General features: G+C 39.2%; 1 long non-coding RNA gene across 1 annotated transcript; it reads right to left on the reverse strand.

Moving 5' to 3' along the window:
• Nucleotides 1-260: 260 nt before the first annotated feature.
• LOC143646186 (uncharacterized) lies at nt 261-15,253 on the reverse strand. Its single transcript, XR_013157367.1, has 3 exons — nt 15,154-15,253; nt 14,996-15,072; nt 261-358 (listed from the first exon to the last, which is right to left on the reverse strand). It is a non-coding gene; the product is annotated as an uncharacterized LOC143646186 (long non-coding RNA).
• Between the last annotated feature and the right edge of the window lie 1,419 nt (nt 15,254-16,672).

The raw sequence follows: 16,672 nt of genomic DNA on the forward strand, positions 1-16,672 counted from the left end.
CCATAAATGTCTATCCATTGAATGAATGAATGAATCAATGAATGCATACGTCAAACCATTCAATTTTGTGACATTATCAAGCTGTAATTTTAAGTTATGATATGACTATGGGGACAGGGGTTCATGACTTGATTACATTTCATAGGATGCATCATAGAGAACAAATCTCTGTACAATAAGGGGCTTATTTTCAGCTTTCTGTATAAGCAGGTCTGATGCTACCCATCAAAAGGGAGCTAAAATCCCCTCCCTTTGTCAGTGCTCAGATGAGACGGAGGAGGCTCAGACTTCAGGGCCGCAGCCTTGCATGTTCATGTCCAGAGCAGATGAGCAAAGCCCAAGGACTCTCAGTGATCAGCTGGAAGGAGGAGAAGAAGGAATAAAAAGAAGAAGGAGAAGAGGAGGAGAAGGAGGAGGGAGAGGAGATGATCCTAGACCTGCCGGCCAGTCTGCCCAGGCCAGATTCCCATGAGATACCCATAAGAAAGCCTGGCCCATAGCAGCCTTGGTCAGCAAGTGTTCCTTAGTGAAGAGTAACTAAAAATCAGATTAATATCCTTTATAGGTTTATAATTTTATGTAGTTTAAGGCCTTAATACTTACTTCATAGATTCATGTGATAATTTAATAATATAATTTAAGAATTCACCATAATGGCTAATCTCAATTGTGACTATTATTATTGCTACGTACAGTAATATGGTGTTCTAGTTTGCTAGCTGCCAGAATGCAACACACCAGAGACGGATTGGCTTTTAATAAAAGGGGATTTATTTTGTTGGTTCTTCAGAGGAAAGGCAGCTAACTTTCCACTGAGGTTCTTTCTTACGTGGAAGGCACAAGATGGTCTCTGCTGGTCTTTTCTCCAGGCCCCTGGGTTCCAACAACTTTCCCCAGGGTTACTTCTTTCTGCATCTCCAAAGGCCTGGGCTGAGCTGCTAGTGCTGAGATGAGGAATGCCGAGCTGCTTAGCAGTACTATGTTGCAATCTCTCATTTAAGCACCAGCCAATTAAGTCAAACATCACTCATTGCAGCAGACACGCCTCTTAGCTGACTGCAGATGTAATTGGCAACAGATGAGGTTCACATACCGTTGGCTTATATCCGCAGCAACAAGACTAGGTATGCTCACCTGGCCAAGTTGACAACTGAATCTAACTAACACATGTCCACCCCTTGTCAACTTGGCAACTTCAAGCATCACCTTACACAGATGTAAAAAATTCTCTTGCTGCGGACCTGTGAATCTCAAAACAAGTTGTCTGGTGCCAAGATGCAAAGGAGGATATTCACAGGATATAGGCTGTCATTTCCATAGGGAGAAACTGGAACACAGATGTAAAACCTGCAGGGCAAGCGCCGTGGGATCTCAAAGTCTGAAAGTCATTTATCCTTCGGCTTTAGAAAGTGGCAGGCCCCTATAGGAGAATTACAACGCAGACCCTTAGGATTTTGGAGCAAAGCCTTACCAAATGCTGCAGATAACTACTCTCTTTTTGAGAAACAGCTTTTGGCCTGCTACTGGGCCTTAGTAGAGACTGAACACTTAACCATGGGCCACCAAGTTACCATGAGACCTGAGTTGCCTATCATGAGTTGGGTGTTGTCTGATCCACCAAGCCATAAAGTTGGGCGTGCACAGCAGCACCCTATTGTAAAGTGGAAATGGTATATACGAGATAGAGCCAGAGCAGGTCCTGAAGGCACAAGTAAGTTACATGAAGAAGTGGCACAAATGCCCATGGTTTCCACTCCTGCTGCCACATTACCTTCTCTTTCCCAGACCAGAGCTATGGCCTCTTGGGGAGTTCCTTACAGTGAATTGACTGAGGAAGAGAAAACTCGGGCCTGGTTTACAGATGGTTCAGCACGATATGCAGGTACCACCCGAAAGTGGACAGCTGCAGCATTACAACCCCTTTCTGGGGTGTCCTTGAAGGACAGTGGTGAGGGGAAATCCTCCCAGTGGGCAGAACTTCAAGCAGTGCCCCTGGTTGTTCATTTTGCTTGAAAGGAAAACTGGCCAGAGGTGCGTTTGTATACTGACTCATGGGCTGTTGCTAATGGTTTGGCTGGATGGTCAGGGACTTGGAAAGACCATAATTGGAAAATTGATGACAAAGAGGTCTGGGGAAGAAGTATGTGGATAGAACTTTCTGAGTGGGCTAAAAACATGAAGATATTTGTGTCCCATGTGAATGCACACCAGAGGGTGAATTCAGCAGAGGAAGATTTTAATAATCAAGTGGATAAGATGACCCGTTCTATGGATACCAGTCAGCCTGTTTCCCCAGCAACTCCTGTTATTGCCCAATGGGCTCATGAACAAAGTGGTCATGGTGGTAGGGATGGAGGTTATGCATGGGCTCAGCAACATGGACTTCCACTCACCAAGGCTGACCTGGCTACAGCCACTGCTGAGTATCCAATCTGCCAGCAGCAGAGACCCACACTCAGCCCCCGATATGGCACCATTCCCCGAGGTGACCAGCCAGCTACATGGTGGCAGGTTGATTACATTGGACCACTCCCTTCATGGAAGGGGCAACAATTTGTTCTAACTGGAATAGACACATACTCTGGATATGGGTTTGCTTTCCCTGCATGCAATGCTTCTGCCAAAACTACTATCTGTGGGCTTACAGAATGCCTTATCCATCGTCATGGTATTCCACATAGCATTGCTTCGGATCAAGGAACAGACTTCACAGCAAATGAAATGCGGGAATGGGCACATGCTCATGGAATTCTCTGGTCTTACCATGTTCCCCATCATCCAGAAGCAGCTGGATTGATAGAATGGTGGAATGGCCTTTTGACAACTCAATTACGGTGCCAACTAGGTGGCAAAAACTTGAAAGGCTGGGGTAATGTTCTCCAGGAAGCTGTGTATGCTCTGAATCAGTGTCCACTGTATGGTGCTGTTTCTCCCATAGCCAGGATCCATGGGTCCAGGAACCAAGGGGTGGACTGTCATGGTTAGGGACAGGTGTCCACTTGGCCAAGTTGTGGTACCTGTTCATCTGATTGGGCAAGCGCTGGCCTGTCCGTTGCAATGAGGACATTTCATAGGATTAGGTCATGATCACATCAGCTACATCCACAGCTGATTCCATTTGTAATCAGCCAAGGGGGAGTGTCTTCTGCAATTAGTGATGCTAAATGCAATCATGGGAAGCCTTTTAAGGAGGACTCAGAGGAGACAGGTTCTATTCCTGCTTTGGCTGGTGAGCCTCTCCTGTGGAGTTCATCCAGGCCATCCATCGGAGTCATCGGCTTCGCAGCCTGCCCTGTGGATTTTGGACTCTGCATTCCTACGGTCACGTGAGACACTTTCATAAATTTTATATTTGCAAGTGTTCCCTGTTGATTCTGTTTCTCTAGAGAACCCTAACTAATACACAAGGGAAGCCCAAAAAGACTATGTGTAGATTTCTCAGCAGAAACCACAGAGGCGAGAAGACAGTAGGATGATATATTTAAATTATTAAAAGAGAAAAACTGCCAACCAAGAATTCTATATCCAGCAAAATTGTCTTTCAAAAATGAGGGAGAAATTAAAACATTTTAAGACAAAAAATCACTGAGAGAATTAGTGATGAAGAGACCAGCTCTGCAAGAAATACTAAAGGGAGCACTAGAGACAGATAGGAAAAGACAGAAGAGAGAGGTGTGGAGAAGAGTGTAGAAAGGAAGGCTATGAGTAAAGGTAAAAAGAAGGAAAATTAGATATGACATATAAAACCCAAAAGGCAAAATGGTAGAAGAAAGTACTACCCATACAGTAATAACACTAAATGTTAATGGATTAAACACCCCAATCAAAGGACATAGAAGGGCAGAATGGATTAAAAAACAGGATCCATCTATATGCTGTCTCTACTCAAAGGACATGAGGGCAAGGACACAGATGGACATTTGCACACCAATGTTTATAGCAGCATTATTTACAATTACAAAGAAATAGAAACAGCCAAAATGTCCATCAACAGACAGGTGGCTAAGCAAACTGTTTCATATACATACGATGGAATATTATGCAGCTGTAAGACAGAATAAAGTTGTGAAGTATGTAACAACATGGATGGACATTATGCTGAGTGAGATTAGCCAAAAACAAAAGGACAAATACTGTATGCTCTCACTGATATGAACTGACATAAGTGAATAAACTTGGAACATTTCACTGGTAACAGAGACCATCAGGAGATAGAAATAGGGTAAGATATTGGGTAATTGGAGCTGAAGGGATACAGATTGTGCAACAGGACTGAATATGAAAACTCAGAAATAGATAGCACAATACTACGTAACTGTAATAGAATTATGTTAAAATGCTGAATGAAGCTGAATGTGAGAATGATAGAGTGAAGAGGGCTGGGGACATAAAGGAAATCACAAAGAAAGATAGATGATAAAGATTGAGATGGTATAATCTAGGAATGCCTAGAGTGTATGATGATAGTGACTAAATGTACAAATTTAAAAAACATTTTGCATGAGGAAGAACAAAAGAATGTCATTACTGCAGGGTGCTGAAAATAGACTGTAATTAATATTTTAAAATTTCAACATATGTGTGAGACTAAAGCAAAAAATGTGTATTTGGGACAAAATTTATATTTTGACTAGTGCATCTCCTAATATAACTTATGTAGATAGTTTGTTGAACAACATAAGTACATGAAACCTTGGGTAGGACATGAGATTTTGTTGGTTTATCCAGAGTGATGCCCCCATGAATCCCAGAGTGATTTGATCAGTGAGTGGAAAAGTACTTGCAAAGTCCTCTTTGGGGAATGGTGAGAACAGGGGAAAATTCAACCACCCCAAGTTGAATTCTTGATATTCTCACAAGCAGTGTGGACAACCAAAGCTATAGGCTGAGTCCCCAGTCTTGGGGTTTGATCATATGAAACTTAACCCCACTCCCGGTACCAAATCTGTTCTAGTTTGCTAGCTGCCAGAATGCAACACACCAGAGACAGATTGGCTTTTAATAAAAGGAGATTTATTTTGTTCGTTCTTTCCTCTGCCTTCAGAGGAAAGGCAGCTAACTTTCCACTGAGGTTCTTTCTTACGTGGAAGGCACAAGATGGTCTCTGCTGGTCTTTTCTCCAGGCCCCTGGGTTCCAACAACTTTCCCCAGGGTTACTTCTTTCTGCATCTCCAAAGGCCTGGGCTGAGCTACTAGTGCTGAGATGAGGAATGCCGAGCTGCTTAGCAGTACTATGTTGCAATCTCTCATTTAAGCACCAGCCAATTAAGTCAAACATCACTCATTGCAGCAGACACGCCTCCTAGCTGACTGCAGATGTAATTGGCAACAGATGAGGTTCACGTACCGTTGGCTTATGTCTGCAGCAACAAGACTAGGTATGCTCATCTGGCCAAGTTGACAACAGAATCTAACTAACACACATGGTATATCATATGCGAGGAAAAATTATAAGAAACTGGAATGGCAAAATCAAAAAACACCAAAAAGAAAGACTACCAGATATCTTGTCTAAGTACCCTCCTAATTTATCTGTGCCTTTCATTGTCTTTGAGCTATTTTACTACATAAGTTGTAGAAAATTGTAGTAACGTAAATTATTCTCATTTGTAGCAAAGCAAATGAATCTTGTCCAGTGGAGATGCAATTGATTAATTCCCTGAGCACATTGACCAGTTTTGCATCTGGTAACAAATTAATTTCAGCCTTTCTAACTACCTATACATGTATTTGCTCTGTGGATTCTCCTCTTATTAGGTTGACTTATTAAAAATTCCTTTATGAATTGATGAGTTAGGCAAAATTTCTCTTTAGGAGTCTTTTCTCTGTTTAGGTGCATCATATGTTATATAAGCAAGACACAAATATATGGTTTATATAGAAAGGGGAAGATTTTGAAACTTTTGCCATAAATTACTTTTACAAAGTGTTAGTGTAGTCCATAAAATTCCTCCAGCCTGCAATTCAGGGCTGTCGCTAGGCAAATGATACAGTCTAACCTGAATTTGGGGGGGCATAGATCCAAATACTTGTTGTGCTTAAAATGAATGCATTTTAATCCGGATGACCCTCTAAATTCAAGAATTTGAAATGTCTGTGCTGCTTTTAAAACTATGGTTATGAAATGTGTAATTTTTTGGTTAAATCATCTTTGTGCTTTAGTTCAATAGTTGATTCACATGGAGCCTGAAATAGAAGGCAAATGGTGAACTTCACATAGAACAAATCCTCCAGAGACTTCTGTAGTGGTAACCCCCTAAATAACTTTAAACTTCCAGTTGTAACAAACCAAGGCTCAGTTACCACATGACAAAAATTATGTCATGAATTTTGCATACCTCAGGGGAGAATGCCAGAATATTCTGGAGATAAACATCTGCCTCTTATGAAGTTGGCAAAAGAGAGGAGGTGCTATGTAGGAATGTGAAAAAGTAATCCTATGATCCGATAATCTGTTGACAAGTAAAGGCAAGGAAGGCATAAAGTTTCTATTATCTTGTGAGTGATGAAGTGAAAGCACTCTACCAACAGGATGCGAAGTGTGTGGTTGTCTCCATTCAAATTTCTTCTGGCCCATAAAACACGTCTCCCAATAGGGATAGTCCATCGGTGGGAGTTATAATCAGACTAAGAGCCAGAGAATTGGGTCACGGTGTCACCACTCAAATCTATACTTCAATTTCCAAACTGGAGCCTTGAGGGTTGCAATAGCTGTATCTAATTCTTCCACATAAGCAACTTGAAAAATAGTTCTATATATTCTAGGGTAAATTAATCCAGTAATAACAATAACTAATATTTACTGAACACTCTTCTTTTCCCTCTTATCTTACTCTCAACAACCCTATGCAATTATAGTGCTTATCATCTCCAATATATAGATGAGGTAATTGACATTTAGGGAGCTTAAATAATTTGTCCAAGAGATGCCACAGCATTTAGGAAGGAGTGAAACTGGATTCATATAAATCTGTCCAGTTCCAGAGCCCATAGCTTGGTCAATATTCTCTGATTCCTCTGACCTTGGGAATAAAATAACCACCGAAGGTTGTAAAGCAAGGTCTAAACATTAAATGTCAAGAGACATGTTCCTGGTCTTAATCAGCATTCCTGTGGGTATGAGCTCATTTGTAAATAGGGGCCTTTGATGGATAGACTATCAGTTAAGGAGTGCATTCGTTAGTAAAGAGAGTCTCCTAAAATCCTATTTAGAATAGTGGCCCAACAGATGAGGGTGGCCTTAACCTGTATTACGAGATGTCTTATAGAGAGAAGGCTACAGAAAGAAGCCGGAAGGCAGAAAAAACCCGGAAAGCACACATAAGGAGAAAAATATCTCCAGGTAATGGGAGGCAGAGATGCAAGTCAAATAATCCCAAGGATTGTTGGTGAGCCAGCAACCAGAGCAGCTCAGGCATCAGGGGAAAAGCATGGCCTTGCCAGTACCTTGGTTTGGACTGTTGGCTTCCAACCCCCTGAGCCAACAAGTGCTTGTAGTTTAAGCCAAACCACCATGTATTATTTGACATACAGCCTGGCAAACAAAGACACTGGGATGACTCACATACATTAAATACAAGTGGACACATAATGCAGACTCTAAAATCTCTATTTCCTTTCTCCCCCTAAGCCGTTTAGAGATTATAGCTTAATGGACTGTGTGGGGCAAGGAAGAAGCCTGTGTATGTCAACAAAAAGCATCCCATCACCAGAAGCATCTAAATGTAGCTGTATGATACTAATAGTTAATGTATCAATCATATACTAAGAAAAAGCCATTGTTCCAAACACTTTACATGTGTTAGCACATTAAATATTCATAAAATCCCTTTGAAGCAAGCAAGTATTATTATTATTATCCCCATTTTACAGACGAGGAAATTAAAATCTCATACAGGAGTTGAGCCCCTAGAGTCTGTAAGCTGAACCACTATGTTGCCCTTGCTGTTAAGAACCTTGAGTGCTGTCTATTTTATCCTACAAGTGCCATCAGAAATAGTTTTCCACAACCTAATTGCATGCTCAATATTTATGTCTCTATTTCCCAGTATTTGCAAAGAAGTTTCACATACCATATGTTATTTGATATAATAACCCTATAAGGAAGGCAGAGCCATTGCCAAAGCCCCCTATTTCGCAGAGGAGGGAAAATAAAAAGCCAGAAAGATAGTGATTCACCTAAAGTTACACATCTGGAAAAAAGCACGCATGCGATCAGAAACTAAGCCATCTTGCTCGATGTCCACAGCATTGTATTGCATGAATGTGGTTAACAGCCATAGCGATTGCCTGAATTTTACATGGGTTTAGTTTTTATAGAGCACTCTCAGTCCTCATCTCCTAAATTAGGAGCACTGCCTCATTACCAGAAGTCAGAGCAACAGATCTGTGCCAGGGCTGGTTGCAAGAACCTATTGCAAAACAAGTGACAAGTTAAAAACACACTCTCTGTGAGTAACTTTCAGACGTGAGAAGGAGGGGAGTGTGTCTCTATTTACGGGTTTAGTTTCTAGTTCTTTTCTAACTGGAAAGTGTTCCCAAATTTCAGTCATTCACCTGCCACCTTTGGGATTTTTACTTTATCAATACGTTACCCCTGCTAAGTTGACTTTACGTATTTTTTACATTAGGCTGACTTATTTTACTTAGCCTAAGCAATAAAATTTGTTAAATTATACGTTTTATATGTGAGCTATATGATTTCTGATATGCAAAATACACAAAAAATTATTTTAAAAAACAGCTTTTATCAGGAAACCACCTAACATTGTCCTGTGCAAGAGCTCATAGGTGGAATACAGCCCAGCAGTTCCTCAAATAATTAAACATAGAGTTGCCATATGACTTAGCAATTCCATTATTTGGTAAATACCCAAGAGAAATGAAAACACATGTCCACACAAAAGCTTGTACTTGGATGCTTACAGCATTATTATTCATAGTAGCCCAAAAGGTGAAAACAATTTAAAGGGATTTTATGAATATTGAATGGCACTTTGAAGCAAGCATTATTATTAACCCCATTTTACAGATGAGGAAATTAAAATCTCGCACAGGATTTGAGTCCCACAGTTTGGCTCTAGAGCCTATAAGCTGAACCACTATATTATGCTTGCTGTGAAGAATCTTGAATGTTGTCTATTTTATCCTGCAAGTGCCATCAGAAGTAGTTTTTTACAACCTAATTGCATACTCGATATTTATGTCTCCTGTTTATAGCTGTTCCCAGTATTTGCAAAGTCAATGGATAAATGAATTTAAAAAATGTAGTAAATCCAGACCATGGAATATTATTTGCACATAAAAAGGAGTGAAGTATCAATGTGTGCTACAAACACGGATGAACCTTGAAAACTTTGTGCTACATTAAAGAAGCCACTTTACAACTATTAACACTTAATTCTCATGACAACACTGTAAGTAGGTATTCATATTATCCCCATTTCACAGATGAGGAAATGAGACCATAAAAAGTTTGGTTAATCTGAATAAAAACTCAAGAGTTGGTCAATGGAGGAACCAGCATTTTGAATCTGATTGGTGTGGCTTCAGAGTCTGGGCTTTAACAATAAGTAACCTCTATTTTGGATAATTCTGTATAATGTGGGGAAAAAAATCACTGTAACTGTTAACCACCCTTGGATAATATCCTGATCCTAAAGACACAAGAGAACAGACAGAAACAGAGTTTCTGTGATGAAATGTACAGATCCAAACTGATCGATGCTTACCTTTTGTGAGAAGGGATGGAGAGTAGCTGCATTAGTTAGTTATCCAAGAAAACATCATCAACATGAGAAGTGTCTCAAGAAATGAGTTTTTAAGGTTGGGCAGGTAAAGGAGAGCTTGTCAGTTAGAGCAATGGACCATTTCAACTCAAGATTTCTTTTATTCTGTCACTCTTTTAATGTGTATTTGTCCAGATATTAATAAGCAAAACATACTTTTCTCTCAAAAAAGTTATATGAACTGTAGGGGAAGCTATAATTTTGCAGCACATAATAGAGAAATTTGGTGGTAATTCATTATGACAAGCAGGAACAGACTGGATAAATCAGAGGTGGCAGAACTACTCCATAAATGCAAAAGTAAACCTTAGTTGGAGGATAAGGGAATATAAGAGCAATCATCTAGCCTTCTGGTGGGGCAAGTTGGGGAACCACTACTGAATTTTCTAAGTGATATTGGGCTTTGCCATGGATATTTAAGGGTCATAATGTAAACCTCTGCTACTCTTCCCTACAACTTCCATATCATAAAAAAGGCTAATCTTGATTCCTACTTGAATTCTAGGCACAGAAAGTGCAACAGGTACATAGAACGGGATTTCCAAAATGTCACATCTGAAACTGGCAGTCTTTTACTATGCAGCTAATATATCAACAGAGTTATATGTCCCTATATTCATCATTTGTGTGCATACACATTTATCTATATGTGTGTACACATTTATGATGGAAATTTTTAAGAACCCAAACTACATTGTTCAGTTTAATTTAATTCAGTCATCCCAATAATGTCCTATCATTGACATTGTTATATTCATTTTGCAAATGGGAAAATAGGCTAATAGAAGTTTCATAATCTGCCCTCAGCTAGTAAGTGTTAGAGTTGAGATTTGAACTTATGTCTGTGGGAGCTATTAAAGATGGCCACAAACTCTTTTATACACCTTCCATCGAGAGGCAGAGTCTAATTTGCTTTCCTTGAATTTGGGCAAGCCTTAGTGATTTTCATGATCAGTGGATGCAGTGTAAGTTATGTTCTGGAATTTCTAAGGCGGGGTCATAATAAAGCTTTGCCATTTCTGCTTGGGCCTCTGGGGAACCTTGCTTTCAGGGCATTCCCTCTTAGGACAATCCCTGTTGGAAGACAGTCCATGTTTTTAGGAACCCCAAGAATTCTATGAAGAGGCCCATCAAGGCCTGATTGAACTCCCAACCATGTTAGCACCAACTTGCTAATCATGTCATTGAATCATCTTTGACATCCAGCCCAGTTGAGTCTTCTGATGATTACAGCCTTAGCGGATACCTGACTGTAATCACATGAGAGATTCCAGTCCAAGTAAAGCTGCAGAGCTGAGCATTTTCTGAATTCACCCACCAGTCATAGGCATATGATTCTGATCTGTTCTGAATGAGCAGATAATAAGAGTAGGTATTCATATTATCCCCATTTCACAGATGAGGAAATTCTGTTTTGTCTGAGCAATTTCTGTTTTGGTGTGATTTGTTATGCAGTAATAGAAAACAATGTCTTGCCACCAAAACACACTTTCACTTTTCACATAACTTGAAATACTGAAGACTTGCAACACATATTATGGACAATTGCTTTTATTTAAAACTATACTTCAAATTTGCAAATACTTCCATTCTTTATTTACTTCCAGAAAATCAAGTTAATGAGCTATCAAGCATGGTACTTCAACATGTAGGCATCTACATAAATTAGGTCTCTGTGCTAGAACCACAAAGACTGATTTAAATGTGTCTTCCCAAACAGAAAATCTAATTCCTGATTTGAGCTAAGTCACAAAATATTTAAAAATGGCTTTATGTTTTTTTTTTGATAATTCATTGGGGCCACTCTAAATTGGAGCTGACCTTAGGCATTGAGTGGGAAAACATATTCTGAAAGATATGTCTCACTTGGCATCAGTCACCAGTTGCTACCAGTTTTCCAGAAGAAAGACAACTTTGGTTTGTGTGTGTGTTTGTGTGTGTTGTATTACAATCAAATGCACAACCATTATATAGCAACCACTTTATTATAGTTTAATTAATGTGGGCAGAGGTGGAAAATCATCAGCCCATTGGATCTATCTGTATTGGACTTGATTCCATCTCATACAAGGGAAAATAGTATTCTGCTTATTGCTGTTTGGTCAATCAAATAAACTGACGTATCACCAAATCTGACTAATGGCAAAGTCATTCAGAACAGATCATGTGAGTGGTTAGGGCTGAAAAAGCAATTAGAGAACTGAGAACAATGACCTATGGCAATTCATAAGCTTTTGCAGTATTCTATTTACATGTGTATGGTATTTATTACTGAATGACCATTTTTCTAATTCTTAGTTCCTCAATGGGTGTTCCAGAAAAAAATAAAAATAACCTAACTGTTAAGTAACATTTATTTACTCTCTATGACTGATCATTTATTTTTGCCTAAAGCCTACTACTGACTCAATGTTTTAGATCATATGCATAATTCTGACTTAATTTTCAAAAAGCTTTTTTCTGTATAAAAGGACAATAAATACCATATCATCTCTAGAAAGAGAACAAACTTCATTGTTATTAGTGAAGAACCTTAATTAAATATGGATATATATTTTTTCATGATGTTTTCAACCTTTCCTTAAGAAAGGTAAACTGTAATTAGGCCAACACTGTGTCACTTGGTAGACATCTTTAGAGACCTAATTTATAGAAACAATCACATGTACAAGGATAGGTAAAAAATATAAGGAATAAAAATCTATTCAATGAAAATTTTCCTCAAAGATGTCCTGAGAGAAAAGCATTCAGAATGAAAGAACTATGCCTCTCCATGTAGACTTAATGTGCTGGGAAAATGGGAATAAAAGTAGGGGACATATCGCTGCTAGGTCCTTCAGGTGTCCTAGAGAGATCCTGTATGGCTTTCAAGTGTGAGCAGAGCACAAGAAGTTACTTGCAGTAGAGAGGTGAGGCTGCTACCTACCTCCATGATATAAATGGGAAAACAAAGGAAAAGCAGTGAAATAAGGCAATGTCTACCAAGACTATAGATTATAAAGGAAGCCAAGACAAATACAAATTTGAGAAAGCAATTGAACCCCATCATGTGAGCTAAATATGGTGTTTCATGGTTTAACAACTCAGATCATCTGTAAACTGTTTGCAAAGTTGCCCTAAAGGAGCAAGGCCTTGGGATAATGTTTCAGATTTCTTTTCTCTGTGTATTTCAAAGTCTGGTTTATGTGAATCCTGTTCAAATATTCCATTTTTCTTTATAAGAAAGAAATGGATTATCTAGTTAAACCTCACAAACTCACACACTAATGCAGAGAAGGTCTGAGCTTAGGTTTATCTTTTCACTTTAAACAAAGACATTTCAACGAATGATCATCACATAAACAAAATTACAAGGCGAATTATTAAATAATCAAATGAAAAGACTGGTCTCCTTTGTATTCAAAGAATTTCAATGCAACAAACAAAAATAGTTTCAATCTGGATTCCTCATGCGTACTCAATTGGTCAAATTAAATTTGTTAAAATGTGTAATATATGTGAGCTGCACATTTACATGCTCAACAGGCAGGAAAGTTTATTTAAGAAATCCCTAAATTTAATCACTGAAGTTTATTTAAGAAATCCCCCAAATCCATTATTCTACATGTAGCATGAAATCACCTAATTATACTATGAAAGAGACTCTCCAAGTATTAAGAAAATTTTCTCAAAAATTTTTTTTCTTTTGTGAGGTTTTACAGCTTAATTTACAGAATGTAATAGGGAAGGCTTCCCTATCCCACAATTTAGATATGCTTCAGGACAGTTGTCATTAGAAAGTCAAAACTAATAATAATCAATGGAGGGTTATAATAAAGAAGAAATGAATGATAGTAAGCTTCAAACTCAAAATGTCCCAAACTAAATTTGTCATGCCTCCTTGCTTCCTTGGCCACATTTGGTTCTTGTTCTGAGTACCACTATTCTAACTCATCAATGGGCTTGAAGTCTCATAATGAGCTTCTGCTATGTTTAGATATAATTGCAATTATGAAACTTTTCCCCCTTAGTTTTATCTATCTTCATTTCCATAATGTAGGTACTGATCCCCTCATACCTGGATGCTTCAGATAGATTCCTTTAGTCCAGTCTTATCTCCTGCCAATCTAATCTACCTCCTGCTTTTCAAAACCTTGATTTCATCATGCCACTCTCTTACTTACAACTTCCACTGGCTCTCTATTTCCCAACACATTGATTCTAAATGCACTGCAGAGCTTTCAGGAGTCCCCATTGTATTTAGATGCACAACATCTCTGTTGCATTTATTACTTGGAATCCTATATATCCATAGAGACAGTTATCCTATTTTTCTACAACTACATTATGCTTTTTCCTTATGCTGCATCTTAGATCATTTTGTTTCCAGAAAAGCTCAACTCTTTCTCTCTCCATTTACCTTTCCTTTAAGTACAAAAGCAAGTCAGGACTTCTTTCCTGATCCTACTTACTCTCACATATCTCCTCAAACCTCCTTTTTTTATACATTTTTTCCTTTTCTTTAGTCTTGCCTAGAAGGCTCTATATTTCTTCATGTCTGATCACTTAGTCTCTTCATGAACTTAAATGTCATGAATTTAAAGATTGCTTCCTCAAGAAAGCCTTTCCAAATTACCCCTCTGTCATGGCGAGGTTCACATGTCAACTTGGCCAGGTGGTGGTACCTGTTTGTCTGGTTGGGCAAGTGCTGGCCTGCCTGTTGCTATGAGGACATTTCATAGAGTTAAATCATGATCACATCGTCTGCATCCACATCTGATTCCATTTGTAATTAGCCAAGGGGAGTGTCTTCTGCAATGAGTGATGCTTAATCTAATCACTGGAAGCCTTTTAGGAGAATTCAGAAGGGACAAGCTCTCTTCCTGCTTCAGCTGGCAAGACTCTCCTGTGGAGTTCATCCAGACCCTCCATCAGAATCTTCAGCTTCACAGCCTGCCCTGCAGATTTTGGACTCTACATTCCCACAGTTATGTAAGACACTTTTATAAATTTTATATTTGTGAGTGTTCCCTGCTGATTCTGCTTCTCTAGAGAACCCTAACTAACACACCCTCCCACCTTCACTTTAGGTCCCCAAATGGTATGCTCTCATAGCACCCTGTGCTTCTCCATAGTAGTACCCACCACACAATCAATTATTTGTCTATTTCCCTAGTAGGGCCATGAATATTTTTATGGAAAAAGTTGAATCCATCCACACTACTCACCATGGTGTTGTCAGGACCTGGCAGGGTGTAGGGCACATGACAGTCACCTTGAAAATATCTTTTGACCTATAGTTAGTCTGAAGACAAGGACACCAGTAAACCACAGTGGAAAACAACAGTGACAAACCCTCCAAACCACCCTGAGGGGCTTGACTCACTTGAGCTAAGACCCCGAGCTCCCTTCTGTGATTTCAAGAAAACATGCTCTACATAGCTGGGCAACACAGTCTCACAAGAAGGGTGAGGGCAGGGTATGAGCATCTAGTTAGATCTTATGACAGGTCCAGCATCCATGATTCCATAGTAACCATGAGACATTCTGTGCCAGGAGCCTTTGACTCTTGGCCAAAGATCAGTAGCAGCTCATTTGTAGACAGAATCCTTCCAGCAGCTTCAGTCCTGGGGTTAATTTTTCTTTCAAGCTAGGCACAAGATGAACCAACATCTCCATTTTGACTAAACTGATTTATGCTTTTTTACTAAAATGATTTTTAGCTTTTCATCCCTTTTGAGTCTTTCCTTTAACCCAAATCTGTAGGGAACCTTGCTCTAGGGTCCCTGGTTTAGAATTGACCAATTTAAACTGTGTGTGTGTGTGTGTGTGTGTGTGTGTGTGTGTGTGTGTGTGTGTATGGGGAGGGGTGATGGTGGGTAAGATCCAGGTTTTTGAAGTCCTTTTACATGTCTATCTCTCCCTTCATTTTTCTAAATTCCTGAATATGAGTTTTCAGCTTGAGGATTCATGGGTGGACTTGCAGTTCCTTGGATGAGTGTGTATATGAGTGCCTAAAAGTTTATAGATTGAGCATCTATAGTTTTCGTTGGATTTTCAAAGGAGCCTATGACCCCCAAACTTTAAGAACTACTGATCTATAGGTTCAAATGCTTTTTTCTGGCTCCATCTTTTGCTAACTTTCTTTTCTCATCTTTTCTTGAAGATAAAGCCTTTAACTTTAGAAAAAAAATCTATGCTTCGATGCCTGACATGAAATAAGGTCATTCCTTCATTTATTCAACAGAATGCCTACTAGGTGCCAGGCATCAGTTTTGGCACTTAAGATATAAATAAAACAAAAAAGGATACAAGATACTTTATTTGCTGGATTCTTGCTCTATGCAGAACACTCTGCTAAGTGATTATCTCCCTTAATACTCACAACAAACCTTATTTTACTAATTTTATAGTTTATAAGTGGTAATTAACCCAGCTTCTAACAATTCATAAATAAGAGATCCATCTGTTGGGGGCATCTCTTTATGTGACGTCTTCAATTTATTTAGGGGTACACATGGAAGTCTGAAGTCAACCAAACCAAAGAATGACCAAAGCAATATTCAGCAAAATATTTATGCTAGGCACTCAGGATACAGCCTTGAATAGTAGGTGGTCCAACTCGAAAAGTTCAGGAGATTAGGGGAACTCTGATGACTATCTGGCAATGGAGAGCTGATGCAGTATTTCAGGATGGCAAAGGTTTTCCAGGACAAAGTTTGAAGCACAGTGGGAGACCAACAAAAGATGGAATGTGGGATTTGGGGAAAGAAAGCCTCATTTGTGAGCCTCAGTCATCTGTATGAAAATTATAGACATGTCATTTTTGATCATTTTCACTTTTTTATCCTCATACTCATGGACTCCTTGCTCACTCCCCTCTTCCCTTTCATTTTCTACCTCCT

The sequence above is a fragment of the Tamandua tetradactyla genome, chromosome 9 (genome assembly GCF_023851605.1).
Source record: "Tamandua tetradactyla isolate mTamTet1 chromosome 9, mTamTet1.pri, whole genome shotgun sequence".
NCBI classification, from domain to species: Eukaryota; Metazoa; Chordata; class Mammalia; order Pilosa; family Myrmecophagidae; genus Tamandua; species Tamandua tetradactyla.